The 15097-nt window shown below is 44.8% G+C and overlaps 1 pseudogene across 1 annotated transcript; it reads left to right on the top strand.

Moving 5' to 3' along the window:
- The first annotated feature begins 2454 nt into the window (after positions 1–2454).
- Positions 2455–9999, top strand: LOC311590805 (cell adhesion molecule CEACAM3-like; annotated as a pseudogene). Its single transcript has 4 exons — positions 2455–2479; positions 3048–3407; positions 8336–8683; positions 9719–9999. The product of its transcript is annotated as a cell adhesion molecule CEACAM3-like (transcript).
- The last annotated feature ends 5098 nt before the right edge of the window (positions 10000–15097 follow it).

Raw genomic sequence — 15097 nt, 5'->3', positions numbered from 1 at the left:
TTGATTTCTTGGATGGTTTGTGTCACAGAATTTTCTGTTTTACTATTTTCTTTGAGAGATGTATCAGTTTCTTCTATTGTATCTTCAGCTCCTGAGATTATCTCTTCCTTGCTTTGTATTCTGTTGCTTATACTTGTCTGTTGGATTCATGTCTTCAGATGATTGACCTTGGCAATCTAAAATTTGAGATTTAAAATCTCCTCCTGAGAACAGAAGGAGTATGGTCAAGCTCCCTTGTTTCCATGACTTACTGAGGAGCACATGACACAACCCCCAGGTGTAATCTCGCCACCAGTTATTTTTCCCCCTATGAATATAAGGTTGTCAGTGTCCTAACTCTCAGCTAATGAGACACATTCATTCTCAAAACCCTTCTGTACTGCTGGAGGTGCTTAAGTCCTTGTTCCTCATGAAATATTGCTGTGAGCACCATCTATTTAACTTACAGATATCTCAGACAGGACGTTTACACTGAGCTGTAGAACTGTGGAAAGGAGGACCTCCTTTCTCCATGAAGAATTCATTTCAGACTCCAGTATTTGACCTCTGTCCAGGGAGTCACCACAGAATTTCCATGGGCACCACTAGAGCTTGCATAGTTGCCTTAAGCTTCTGCTGCTTATCTCTGTCTACAGTAGTGTTGATCTGAGAGAGTGAGCTGCCTGCTGTTTTCAGGTGCCTCTGTAGCCACCTGACTAGGGCTTGGTGCTGTGATATTCCCACTGCCTCCTGGTTTGGTACTGACAGACCAGCTAAAAATCAACTTTCCTCACACCCACAGCTGTGTAGTATCATTGGGGAACTGAGATACAGCCAAAACAGTGATGACATGAGGCTCATCAGTCCACCACAGACAGCAGATGTGAAGAAGAACAAGCTGTCTGTCTGCAGTCAGGTAATCAGTGTCTCCACCCTGGAGGCCTTCTCAAGCGTCGGGAATGGAGAGAAGCTGATGTTAATCTTGGTGATCAGCAGCTTGTCACGACATCTGGTCCAGGAAGTGAGAACAAACAGACAGTTAGATTTGACTACAGAAGTAAGCCACCTTAGTATGGAACATTTCTACAGAATTCTAAGAATCCAATTGCCATGTAGTAGAGAGAAAATCGTGTGTCCTCTGGTGTGCTGATGTCACTACCCATGGAGAGTAAGGGACAGTCCTTTCTTTTGTCCTCCTCCTTCAGTAGATCCTGTATCTATCACAGGAACTCTCTGCTCAGTGAGTCAGTTATTTCAAACAAATTTGCTGTCTTCCTCTCTTTTTTTGCGAGTGTATAATTTTGAACAGGTATTACTGCATGCATTGTCATTAATCCTGGGTATTAGAAACAATGGTCTCGTATGGAGAAAGTTAGTGTCCTAAATTCCAAGTGCAGATATGCCAAACTCACATGTCCCTTCTTTCCATAGTTCCAGCAAATTCTTGCTCTTTCCCTTTACCAGTCAAATCGTCCTCTAAAAACATCTACCCAGGAGGACTGGTGAGATGGTTCAATGATTAGGAGTACTGTGTGCTCTTGTAGAAGGCCCAAGTTCAATTCCCAGCACACACAAAACAGTTCACCACATTATTTAACTTGAGGTTGGGGAGATTCAATGCCCCTTTCTGGATTCTGTGGATACCAGGCATACTTGTGGTGGACAGATTTGTATGCAGCCAAGAATAGCTATACTTACCTGAGGTTGAAGTACAGATCATATAGCCTTCTAGAGACCAGTATTTCCCCTTCAATATTTTGACATCATATGTGGCTTTATTGTGTTGCTCCAGATGGTCCAGAGACTCTGGTTATATCCTCCTCAGATATCCATTTTCATCTAGGGAAGTCCACTTTTAGAGAGTGGTGTATTAGAAAAATCTCACATGTCATAACTCATAAGGCACTTTAGAATATTCCAGAAATGGTCACATAGGTTTCAACAAATGATCACTATTGCTGACACAAAATCAATTGGGATTAATAATCCTCATGTGAAACAAAAGAAACAGAGGCACTTAGTAGTTAGGAGCTCCTGACATGCAGCCTCTCAATCACCTCCACAGTATTCTTGGCTTACCCATTGTAAGTCCCTGTCATACTCTCTAGGCTTCTTTATCCCAAACATCTCTATTAATAATAGCAGAACCTATATCTGCTTGTCTCTAACTCTGTCCCTGTCCTCAATGGCACCACAGTCAAGATCCTAGTACATGGATCACTGAAATACCTTTTGCTGTGTTAGGATATTCATGGCTTGTTTCAGTAGGATAGCTGAGTTCTGGTGGTAACATATTGCTCTGGATCTTGTTGAGTGTGTTCTTACGCTGGTCTTTGTCAACCTGGTTTTCACTGGTGTTGGCAGGCCTGGAGAACCTGATGGCAGTAGGCCTCTGGGATTGCAGGTAGATCTGGGAGCCTGTGATGGCTGCAGGCTTCTGGTGGTCCATGGTGGCCCCTGTCTTGGTAGTACCTAATGGCTGCCACCTCTGGAATTGAAGGTAAAGCTGTGGCCTGGTAAAATCCCATTCCGGTAATTGAAAGTTCTGCAAGACAGTATGGTTTTCTTCCTTTTGGTCTCCTTAATGCCCAGTAGAATGCCTGAATTTTTAAGGACAACAGTTAAAAAATGGATACAGAACTCGGTTCTCACAATAATGTAGCCGTAGAGGGCTTGAAGAAAATGAACATAAAAGGTGAAGTCAGGTGTTGACAGAAACTACAAGAGGAACAGAACAACAACAAAAAGAGTTAGAGAGTGAAGTTTCAGTTCTCGTAGGGAGGGAAGTAGTGGAGGAATCACCCAATATCAATCTACGCAGAGTGTGAATGGGGGAATGAGGGCACTGAGCTAGAGCTATAGTGATACCCAAGTCAGAGCTCCATGTACATACAACGCCAAGTGCAGGGACACTGAGTTTATGGAGCTAATTTGCTGACCTCCATAAAATAAGGCAAGGAGACACTCACTCACACAGCTTGGCTGAGGAATGAACACATTTCAGGACACAGGGCTCCAGCTTAACCAAATACAAAAGTTCTAAGATGGATCTTTATCTTTCCTTCTAGCTTCCCCTTTGACGTGTGGACGCCCTCCCACCTCTGCTCAGCCCACCATTGAATTAGTGCTTCTCAATGTTGCTAAAGGAGGAAGTGTTCTTCTACTTGTTCACAACCTCCCAGAGAAGATTCAAGCTCTTTTCTGGTACAAGGGGGTAGGCGTGTTCAAGAATGAAGAGGGTTCTCTGTATGTAATAGCCAAGAAGGCAAGTGTGGATGGAACTGCACACAGTGGCAGAGAGACTGTTTACAGCAATGGGTCCTTGCTGATCCACAATGTTACTGGGAAGGATGCTGGATTCTATACCCTACAAATGCTGGACAGAGATCTGAAAGAGGAGGTGATGCATGTGCAACTCCTGGTGGATGGTAAGTGATTGTGTGTAATCAGTCAGTGCTGGGTGGGGCTTAGATACACAGGACTGTCACACTTGGCATGTGACCTCTTTTCCTCTGTACTGTGTCTCCATGTTGGTGTTTGAGCACTTAGTACTGGACACACAGGTGGAAAAAGGTGACATAGATTAGACTCCTTTTCTGATTCTCCTTTCATAGATTATATATATAATAAGAAAGGGGCTCTTAGTCAAGGAACATTGGACTCAGTCCAGTCTCTTGATGTTCTCACCATGAACATGGTATGAGAAAGACACTGTTGGCAACAGGCCGATTTTATGTCCACTCAGAGAAGTGAGCAGCAGGAAGTCCTGGCTCCAGCCCTCTGTTCTAGCTTGGACTACAAGTGTTCCTGAAACGTATTTTGCCAGGGCTGGTGTCTTACTATAGCAGCTGATAGGGATCAATGGATTTTGGCCATCCGTATTTCATGGGAAACCAACCAGTGCACTGTTTTGAGAGCCTCAGCTAAGCAAGGTCACCTAGGAACCTCCTGATACTCGGCATGAACAGCAGAGCTGAGCAGGTCATCAGGCTATGAGCCAACTGTCCACATCAGCTTATGAGACCTCACAAGTTCAGGGTACCCAAAGGGAGGAACAATGGACATAGGTCCTCCTGGCAAGTACTTGTCCTCTGAGGCCCAGCTGTAGGCAAATAGTAGCAGGCTCTGCTCATCTTGACAGCTTCCAGACATATGCACCAGTCATCCTATTAATCACCAGGGGACAGTATTATCTTACAGTCAAACACTGAGAAGCTGTTTCCTGGAGAAGATGAGGAGAATCGTTTCCATTTCTGTCCCAACAGATCTGGAGGTCCCTCCCACAAGGACAGTTTGGCCTACTGGCTGTTTGCTGTAGCCCAGGAGAGTACTAGGGGACCCTGTCCCAATTCTCCCCTCTAGCATCTTGAGTTGGGGAGAGAGTGATGAACAGGGCAATTGCCAATCAAAGGACTGAGGCATCCCTAAAATGTCAGGGTGGATGTGGGCACAACTGAGCAACATCTCAGCCAACACAGGAGGCTGGAACTCAGGTTTGTCACTGAAATCCTTCACTGTAGAGTGAGCTCACTCCTCTCCAGCGCTGAGGTGACCCTCTGTTGCACACGCAGAACATGGATCTCCTGATACAACTAATTGATCCTGAATATTTGTCCTGGTCAGACTCTGAATGGTAACACTAGTGATAATAGATGAGTGTCCTATCCCTGGTTTCACCCAGCTGGTCCCTTTCCAGCCCTCACAGACATCTCTGTCACCTTTCAGCTATGCACAAATTCTGCCTTTCCAGAATTGAGGACATGGGAATAACTAGGTGTCCAATGGAGTTTCTGTGTCACCAAGGATGCATAAGGAGCACTGGGTCCCCTTCTTTGGTGGTGACAGAGTCAAGGCCATGATGAAGCAGAGATCATCCATGGGGAGAGCTGTTGGATTCTGGCTCACAGGGGTGCTTTTCAGCCTGTTTCTCACTGTGTAGTCTGAAGACTGAAACATAAAGAGAAGGAGAGGGAGACAAGCACCCCACCCACATCCATGTGACTCTGGGAGTGGCTTCTGCCTCAGTGCAGACTCAGCTCAGAAGGAGGCAGGACCACAGAGACACTGAAGCAGAATGTGAGAATATGGCACATGCACCAGAGACCATGGAGGCCCCATTGTTCATCCACACAAGGAGCATTATGGGCAAGGACTGGTACCCTAAGTGAAAATAGACTTCCCTGACATTGTGTGGCAGGGTGGAGCTTAGGCCCTGACTGGAGTCTCCAGGGAGGACAAGAGTCTGAAGGAATTCAAGGTGTCTGCTTGCCCCTGAGTGGAGTTGACACAGAGGTGGGGACAAAGATTCAGCAGCAGGGACTTCTCAGTGAACAGGAAATGGTAAAGGGATGTGCAAAAAAGCCAAATTGTTCTCTACTCAAAGTCAATCACATTGGCCACTATATTCTGGAGAGTGCTGTTCCCAACTATGATGGAGTGACTCAGAAAAAAAAATTGTCCAGGATAGGCCAGTGAGGGAAGGCAAGATTCTACACATTAGTAACTTAAACAGAGAGTTCAAAATTGCAACAACACATGCACGACTTCATATAATTAAGTGGCTTCCATCATATGAGTATGTTGCATCCTCCTTTATACACTGAACTGTGAGGTTTGGATTGTGCCTGTGCGCTCTCTCTCTCTCTCTCTCTCTCTCTCTCTCTCTCTCTCTCTCTCTCTCTCTCTCTCTCTCTCTCCATCTGAACCATGTCTCCACATTGGGGATAGGGCACTTACTACAGGACACACATGGGGTAGACCAACAGCATTAGATCAGGACCTCTTTACCTGTCCTAGGGTAAATCCAGCCCAGGGATGTCATAGTCAGCCCACATACTTGGGTCCCTCACTGTGCCCATGGACCTGAGAAAGTCTCTGGGAGTTAGGCAGGCCCTAGTTGAGGAATCCCTGGGGTCCTCACAGAGAGCAAATTTCTATGCCTGGATGGGCTCCAGATGACATTAGAAGCTTTATCTCACTGCTTGGTCTTGCCATCCTATTAGAACTGATATGAGACAAGGCTTTGTTGGCTTGTGGAACTAGCCAGAGAACTGCCATGAGAGCCATGGTTAGGGTTGGTTCTCTGATCATCTCCTCCAGTGACTCATCAGGGAGAATAGCTGGACAGGTGCCCAGGCCATTAACTAACTGTCCCGAAGGACTCATGAGACCCCACAGAAAGGTCAGGTTCCTCAAGAGGTGGGAAAAAAGGAACAAGTCCTCCTTTCAAGTGATTGTTCTCTGGAGTTCAGCTCTGGAATTCTCTTCTACAGGCAGCTAGTAACAGAAGTGCTGATCCGGACCCGAGGTGCAGTTCTCCTGCTAATCACTAGGTGGCTATAGAAGGACACACACTCACCACCCAGAAAATTATTTCCAGGAGCTAGGAGATTAACTGTAGCCTGGCTTCCACTCCCATCCCTACAAACCTGAGGTCTCTGGCCCAAACTTCTCAGACCTACTGGCTGCTCCTGGGATTCTAAGCAGCACTACCCTGCCAGAGGATCCTGTGAAGTCACACCTCTCTCCTGGTACCTCCCATGGGGAAATCTAGACACATGTCATCCATATTCCAGGAAGGGCATGGGCAGACCCAATGCATGACTCAGCAAGCACAGGAAGATGGAAGGTCCCCTTGAAAGTCTCCCTAGGCAGTTAGAGTCAGTGTCCTCTCTTCAGGACTCAGATCACTTCTGGTTTCACATCTGCATGCACAAGTCCTGGACTCAGGAAGCTCCTGGGCTTCATTAGAGTACACTCTGACTGGGCACTTCGGTGAGGACAGCTCTTTCCCTTTGCCATTGCTTCTCTTGGCCAGTATCTTTCCAGCCATGTCAACTTCCTGCAAGGAGTAAATTCTACCTTCTCACATCCTTGAGAGTTCAGGGCAGACTAGGTCCTCAGGTAGGATTCTGTGTTATAAAGGACATGTTAGGAGAACATAGAGAGGGCAGCCCTCAGGTGAGCTGTTGTTTTCCTATGGCACAGAAATGGCCATCAGCCTTGTTGTTTTTTTGTGGTGCAGAGGAGTGAAACATCTCTCTCTCTCTCTCTCTCTCTCTCTCTCTCTCTCTCTCTCTCTCTCTCTCTCTCTCCTACTTACCTATTCTATCTATCTATCTATCTATCTATCTATCTATCTATCTATCTAATCTAGCAAATAGGACACCAGGCAGAAATATATGTGGAAGGGACAGAGATGTACCTAGAACACCATCCTTCGCAACAGAAAGCATTACCCTGGGAAGGGCTCCTACCTGGGAGGAGGCTGAGCTCAGAGGGAGGAAGACAGAAGAGCTTGGGATAGGAATGGATCAAATGCTGTTCTCCACAGAGGGAGGGCAGAACAGGCAGCAGGGGCCATGGGGCACCATTGTGTATTTCCTTTTAAAGGGTACAGCTTCTGGTAGTGGCTCCTGATGACTCTCCGAAGACAACACTGCCAGACGGGTGGGGGAGGAAGAGGGGAGCTCAGAGCCAGGAGGAAGGATAGGGAAAGCTCCCTTAAGTTGTTCTCAGACCTCCATCTAGGTGCTGTTACAAGCACCCACGCATCACACAGCATTGCCTACACCTCCACAAACTCATATACCCATACCCAACCATATCCCCCACCCTCTGCAGAAGTGAATAAGTTAATGTTGTCTGGAGTTTTAAGCAATGTCAATACCTCCAAATATGAGAATTTCATTAACACCTGGACTTGCAAGGCCCAGGGACTTTCATTCACCACCCAGCGTTTTTTACTTTTGGGTTTTTTTTGAGACAGGGTTTCTCCTTGTAGCCCTGGCTGTCCATGATGGCTTTGAACTCACAGAGACCTACCTGCCTCTGCCTGCTGAGTGCTGGGATTAAAAGTGTGTGCCACCATGCCTGCTCACCACCCCTAAGTATCTGTGCCCGTCCAAGCTCTGGACCACCCAGAAACATCAAAATAGTTTATCATAACAAGACCCTAGCTCTAGTGGACTGGAAGACAGAGAATAAATCCCTCATTGAAGTGAAGTCAGGGGCTGGTTGGAACAAGGAAAGGAGAATATTTAAGAGAATAAAAGGAGAAGCCTGGGGCTCGATAGAGGAATTAGAGGTCAGGGAAGTCACCTATCCCCCCCATTTTCCTAGTGAGGACACTGAGGGCAGAAACAACATGAGGAAAGATTTCAACATAGAGGAAGTGATATGATAAGCTGCATCAAAACGTTATTTGCTTACTTCCTCTGAGTGGACAGACACTCCCAACCACCTCCTCTGACTGATGGATCTAGGCTTTCAGGACCCAGGGCCCATCTTTTCACCAATGATAAAAGTCTCAATATTGACAAAATCTATGTGTTTTCCCTTCTATCCGCCCTTTCAGCCTGCATTCACCCTTCAGCTGCTGGCCAGCTCATTATTGAACCGGTACCCCTCAACATTGTTGAAGGGAGTAATGCTCTCCTACTTGTTCATAATATGCCAGAGAAACTTTGTTCCTTTTTCTGGCACAAAGGGGTAGCCATTCTCTACAAACATGAAATTTCATGGAGTGTAATAACCACGAATAGAAGTATGCTGGGGCCTGCACACAGTTGGAGAGAGACAGTGTACCCCAATGGGTCACTGCTACTACACAATGTCAAGGAGGAAGACACTGCATTCTACACCCTACGAACCTTAAACATGCATTTTGAAACTCAGGAGACACACGTGCAGCTCCACATATACAGTAAGTGATTCTCTGTGTCATCTGGGTGCTGGTGGGGTTGATTTCCCTTTATATACACAGGACTGTCAAGTGTGGACTATGCCTGCCTCTCTTCTGCTTTGTGTCTCTACACTGGAGTTTGAGCACTCATTGCAGGACTCACAATGAGTAGAAATACTGAAATAGATACGAATCCCTCACCCGACTCCATCTGTAGAGGAGGTTGTGTGTTGGGTAACCCAGCCCTAGGGAACCAGTTAGCCTCAGACTCTTGGGGGCTCTCACCACAAACATGGCCCTGATAAAGCATCTACAGAAGTCTGGCAGGGACTAGATGAGAGAACCATGGTTTTATTATTATGAAGTGAATATCAGGAAGCCATGGGTCCAGGTCTCTGTCCCAGACTCAACTCTAGTTGTCCCCAGTGAGCATCTCCTCAGATCTAGAATCGGACTTCTTGTTAGGGCTGACAGGGAACAGGGCTTTATTGACTGTCCAAGTCACATAGAGTGTGGGAGCAGCTGTGCACTGCCCTGACAGCTGCAGTTGCATGGGTCAGCTGGGTATCTCTTTTTCTTCAGGCTCAGTGAAGAGGTAACACGTCATACGCCAACTGATCTGATGGGCTTAGATGACTTATAGGAAGGACATGTTCTCAAGGAGAGGGACAGAGGAGACAGTACTCCAGGAAGCTCACTGTCTTCATGGGTCCAGTCCAAGGAACTCTCTTCTGCAGGTAAATGGTAACAGATGCTGCTTATTTGAGCAGCTGCTGCCATTCCAAAGTTTGGCTCATATCTAAGTGTAACTCATGGACACAGCAATGATTATGTACCACATGTCCAATTACAGGGAAACTGAGGCACATCATACTCTGTGTCAAAATCAGAGTCAACAGGCCATGGGTGGCAGGTCCAAATAATAAATTTGTCTGTTGTCACAGTCCCAATGTCTCTACCCTGGAGGCTCTTTGAGGTGTCTGTTGACTACACAGGGTCTGGTTGAACTCTCTGAAGGATGACTGTCATTTAGTGCCCTCCTATGTTTTTTCTCAGAGCCTGTGACACAGCCCATTATTCAGGCCACCGGCACCATAGTCAGAGTCCAGAGCTCTGTGGTCCTCACTTGTCTCTCATCCGACACTGGAATCTCCATGCAGTGGTTCTTCAATAACCAGATTCTGCTTACAGAGAAGATGACGCTGTCTCCGACAAAGTGCCAGCTCACCATAGATCCTGTGAGGATGGAGGATGCTTGAGAGTATCGGTGTGAGGTCTCCAACCCAGTCAGTTTGAAGACCAGTTTCCCACTCAGCCTGACTGTTATAAATGAGTGATCCCTCCTCGCATCCTACAGCAGATTGGGGACAATTCTTTGTCAATTAGATACAAAAATTGGAAAAAGTTACATGGTTAAAATTGTTAGGTACCTGTTAGGTACAGGCAGCATGTCGAGTTACACCTGTAATGCTGGGATAATCATGTACAACAACCAGCCAGGACATAGAGACTGAGTTTCCAAAGGGGGAGAAATACATCAATATATTAAAGAGACTTGAAAAGGCATTAATAACTTAGGTTGTGGACCAAACATATAGCCAACCCTCAGAATCTATGAAAACTCATTTCAGGAGCTCCAAACTTATAGGTGTTCTGAGTCCCCTGTTAACATGGTGCAATGTTTTCAAGGAGATAAGCACACTTTTATACGCCTAAGCATATTCTGTGAATAACTGATTCATGTAAGTCATTCATACCAGTCATCCATGTGAGGTGAGTGAGGGTGGCATGGGAAGGTACTGTCCATCTTTTCCAGTGGACATAACTTGAACCTAAATGGTTTTTGTGCAGAGTTTGTTTGATGCACAGGGATAAAATTGATCACAGAGGCATGACTGAACTCTGCTTATTCAGGCAGTGGCTTTCACAATGTGAAGTTGTACAAAATTCTTTTTCCTGTTAACAAATTTTGAGACATGTATGGGATTTCCCACTTTGGTCCTTTCAAAGTGGGTGATTAAGTGGCATGAAGCACAGTCACATTGTCGTGTGGCCATCAACACTGTGCACTCTCAAGTCATTTTTAAACCCATCACTGTGTAACTTCATCTACTTCTGTCTCTATGCACGTAACAAAACAGGGCTTCTAATTGTGGTCAATAGAAGTTTACTGAAGTACGACTCAGGTGGGTGTATATGCCCAAGAGTTTCCAGAAACTTCTGTGGAATCTTTAAGATTGTCTAAAAATAATTTCATGTCATATATAAACATATTTTACTACTTACCAACTGGCTGCCTTTCATTTCTTTAAGTTGCCTAATATTTCTGTCTAGGATTCCTAAGGGATGACTGAAAAGAAGTGGCCATGGCAGCATCCTTGTGTCAATCTGCTCTTAGAGAGAATACGTTCACTTGTCCCCACCACGTGCTGAGTTGGATGTAGGTTTTCATGTGTGCCCCTACTGAACTGGCATATTCTTCTATCCCTAGTTACTGCTTTCAGCATTAAACAATGTTCACTTAAAAAACATGCTCGCATTACCTGGTGGTGGCTCGCACACACCTTTACTTTCAGCATTCTTGAGGCAGAGACAGGCAGATCACTGTGAGTTTGATGCTAGGCTGGTCTACAAGCAAGGTCCAGGACAGCCAGGGCTACAAGGAGAAACACTGTCTGGAAAAACCAACCAACCAACCAACCAAACAACCAACCAAACAAACAAAAAGATGATAGGGGCAACAACTTGTTGAACGTGGAATGAGGAGCCAGTTTTTTGGTAGGTGTGTTAGCTACCACACCTGGCTTTTGCCCCTATTTTCTACATGTTACATAAGCAATATCCACCTGAACCTCAATAAATCTCTCTACAAGGTCCACAGATATAAGAGAAGGAATGTTAAAACCTGCCCTGACACTTAACATTTGTAGATCATTCCTCATGTTTTAACCTTAGGGAACCAGTGGCTTGTGTCAGCCACCATGAACCAAATGAACAGGATGGCTTGTATTACTATTTAGTTGAACAACTGAACTGAAAGGAGAGGTTTCTTGTCACACACCAAGTCCTGAGAACAAGTTGTGAGGATTCTCAGTAAAGTGACATGGGAACTCTCAGCACCACCTATCTGTACAAGCCTTGAAGGGTGCTTTCTTATACTGAGCAGTGGAGGTCAGTGCACCTGGAGGGACACAACACTCTGTGCTACAGTGTGGTCCAAGGTCTATTTACCATCATCAAGCTCTGCATCTCAGCTCACAAATGACAAAGCCTGTGTTTCTCCCATACAGCACATGAAGCCTGAGTATCTCTGAACACACGGATCCCCTGCATCTGCCTGTGATTTGCCTCCTCATGCATTTTCTTTGGACTCTGGTTGGCAAGGAGGTGAGATCTCAACACTCGTGAGAAAGACCCTTGCGCTTATCAGAGGTCCCACACGGGGCAATCTCTTCTGTGTTGTCTGCACAGCACTGTTTCATACAGCCATAAGACGCAACTCCAGTCCAGTGGAAAGTGAGGATTTGGTAGCATTGGTAGGTGAACTTGAGACTCATGAAATAATCTGTACTGTGGCGAAGCAGAGCCTCTCAGAAGGCGACAGACTGAGTATGTCTGAGAGCAACAGGACTCTCCCTTTTTTTCAGTTTCGTTAGGACTGACTCAGATCACTATGAGTGTGTAATCCAGAATCCAATGAGCGCAACACAGTGTGATCTAGTGAATAAATGATAGGTTAGGTTCCACCATAGCTACAACTGTGTAAAGACTCAGGGCCAGAGACAGTCTGCTCTGTTCCTGTTAGTTTCATGACAGAGAACAACCTATATGAACACCTAGGTTGGCCATGTTATCATGGACTTCCTCACAGACATCCAACAAGGTGCATCTTGGGGCCAAGAATGACATAGAGGGACTTCTCCTGTCTGGATAATCTCAGCGTTAGCAACTGTGATGCAGAAAGGTGGCATCTCAGGTTCAGTTAACACATGTGAGTATACTTGGGGGTTTTCAGTATGTAGGATGTTCTGGCGCTGAAATCCAGCTGTGTGCTTGGCACAGAACCACCTGTTTATTCAGTAGTTTTAGAGGTTGACATGGCTTTAAGATCCACTGCAGCCTTTTAAAGACAGAAACATTGTCTCTGTTGAGTCCACATTTAGATTTATTCTGTTTACTCCATAAACATAACCCCACCTCCTCTGATATGAGGCAATTATGAATCTAGTTTAATTTTCTGTCGCTATGATAAAACACCATGATCATGCCAACCTACAGAGGAATTAATTTATTAGGCAGGGAAGCATGGCAGTAAGCTACAAGTATTGTGGGGTGAACAGTAAGCCAGGGTCTTCACCTCTTGAACTACAGCTACAACTCAGAGACTGAACTGAAAACGCTGCAGGGTTTTTTAGTCTCATGGCTTGCCTCAGGGGCCATCTTCCTACATAGGTCATCCTAAACCTCACCAAGCATCACCACCAACTATGGACCTAGAGTTTATATGGCTGAGACCTATGGGGTACATTTCTCATTTAAACCACCACAAGGGAAAAACACCATCCAGTTTCTATGCAGTCTCTAACTGATCTGCCAAACTGTCTTGCCTTGTCAATGCAAAGCCTCATCCACCCTCACCAGGGCTCTTTACCCTCAACATCATTTCTAAAAATAATTTCCTGATGAGCATAGGCAAATAATTACAGTAAAACACTTTTTAAAATGTATTTTAGCACAACATCAATATGTGCCAGTTTTACAAAAGGTGGCAGACTGTGAAGAAATAAAAGGATAAAGACTGCTTAAATGTTTAGAGCAAAACAGAGGACTGAGTACAAAGTCAGCAGAAGTAGTTAAATCTGCACATTTGATATCACCGTAATTCAAAGTGTGATTTCATATACTGACAGAAATTTGTTTTTTTTTTCTGGTTGCCATTTGGCATTTGGTTATAAAAGGAAATCCTAAATTCTCAATAACTTAGTATGTAGCTCATTATGCAGTGACCTGGTGTTGAATAATCTTCAGAAAAAGTTATGTGAAATGCAAAGTAATTAGAGTTCTTCCGCATAAAAATGAATATAAAAAGAACGCATGACATGTTTGTGAAAGTTTAAGGGCTTCAGAAAGAAGATGATACATTGACACAAATTTGTTCTATTGAACATCAAAATTACAAAACATTTAAGAAAACCTTAACATGTGCATATATGGCTCTTGAATCTGTTCATCAGCACACATAATTGATAGAGGAAATAAATCTTCTTGGAATCTAGTCTTCAAATTGATAAAACATGTGAGTGATCCAAGTGGAAGAGCTCACAAATTAGGATTTCATTATCAAATTATATCAATAATACAAAGGTACTAGTGAGTGCAAGAGGAGGACTCAGAATGCAACACACATTTCTTTTAAATTTATATATTCATTTCACATCCTGATCATAGCTCCCTCCCTCTTCTCCTGCTGGCCACTCCCTCCTAGCCTGTTTACCCTCTCCTTGTCCTCAGAAAAGGGTAGTTCCCCAACTAACCCACCTCAGCACATCAAGTTGCATCAGGACTGAGCTCCTTCTCAACCACTGAGGCCAAGCAAGGCAGCCCAGTTAGGGCAAAGTGGTTGAAAGCAGACAACAGAGTCCTTGTCATAGATAACACCTGCTCACCTTACTAGGGAACCCACATGAAGATCAAATTGCCCATAAATTACATATTTATAGGGGGACTAGTTCCAGTCCATGCATTCCCTTTGACTAGTGTTTACATCTCTGTACTCCTTCATGGGTCTAGATTAGTTGACTACGTTAGACTTCCTGCAGCATTCTTGTCTCCTCTAGGTCCTACTATACTCCCCCCACCCTTCTACAGAACACCCCAAAACCTGCCTAACTCTTGACTTTGAGATTGTGGTACCTCTCAAGAATGGTTAAGCTAGGATCCTGTCTATAAACGTATTATTAATGGTGTCAGGGGCTAGTTCTTTCCCATGGGGTGGGTCTCAGGTTGGGCGAGGCATTGGTTGGTCATTCTTTCTGTCTCTATCTTTATCTCTGCACATCTTTTATGTAGGATAAATTTTGGTTTGAAGGTTTTCTAGGTGGGTTGGTGTTCCCCTCTTACTTCTATAGGTCCTGCCTGGCTAGATAATAATTTCCTAAGTCTGTGTACCACCATGCTAATAGTCTTAGGTAGAGACATCCCCATATTCTCTCTGTAGCCTACCCTGTTACAGACCTCCAGTTTGTCTCAGTGAGTGACATATATTTCAACATTAAAGAAAGAATGGCTGCTGATCCCCATAAGCCCAAGCCTAAAATGATTACCTAAAGAAGTAATAGCCCATGGTACAAAATGCCAAATTCTAATTTTATACATGAGTGTTCAGCTGGTGAAGAACCATCAGTCTTCAAAGACATTATTTAACAAACACAGGAG

This window comes from Acomys minous, assembly GCF_964271855.1.
Source record: "Acomys minous genome assembly, chromosome: 20".
In the NCBI taxonomy this organism is placed as follows: Eukaryota; Metazoa; Chordata; class Mammalia; order Rodentia; family Muridae; genus Acomys; species Acomys minous.
This window is presented reverse-complemented; position numbering and strand designations above follow the sequence as displayed.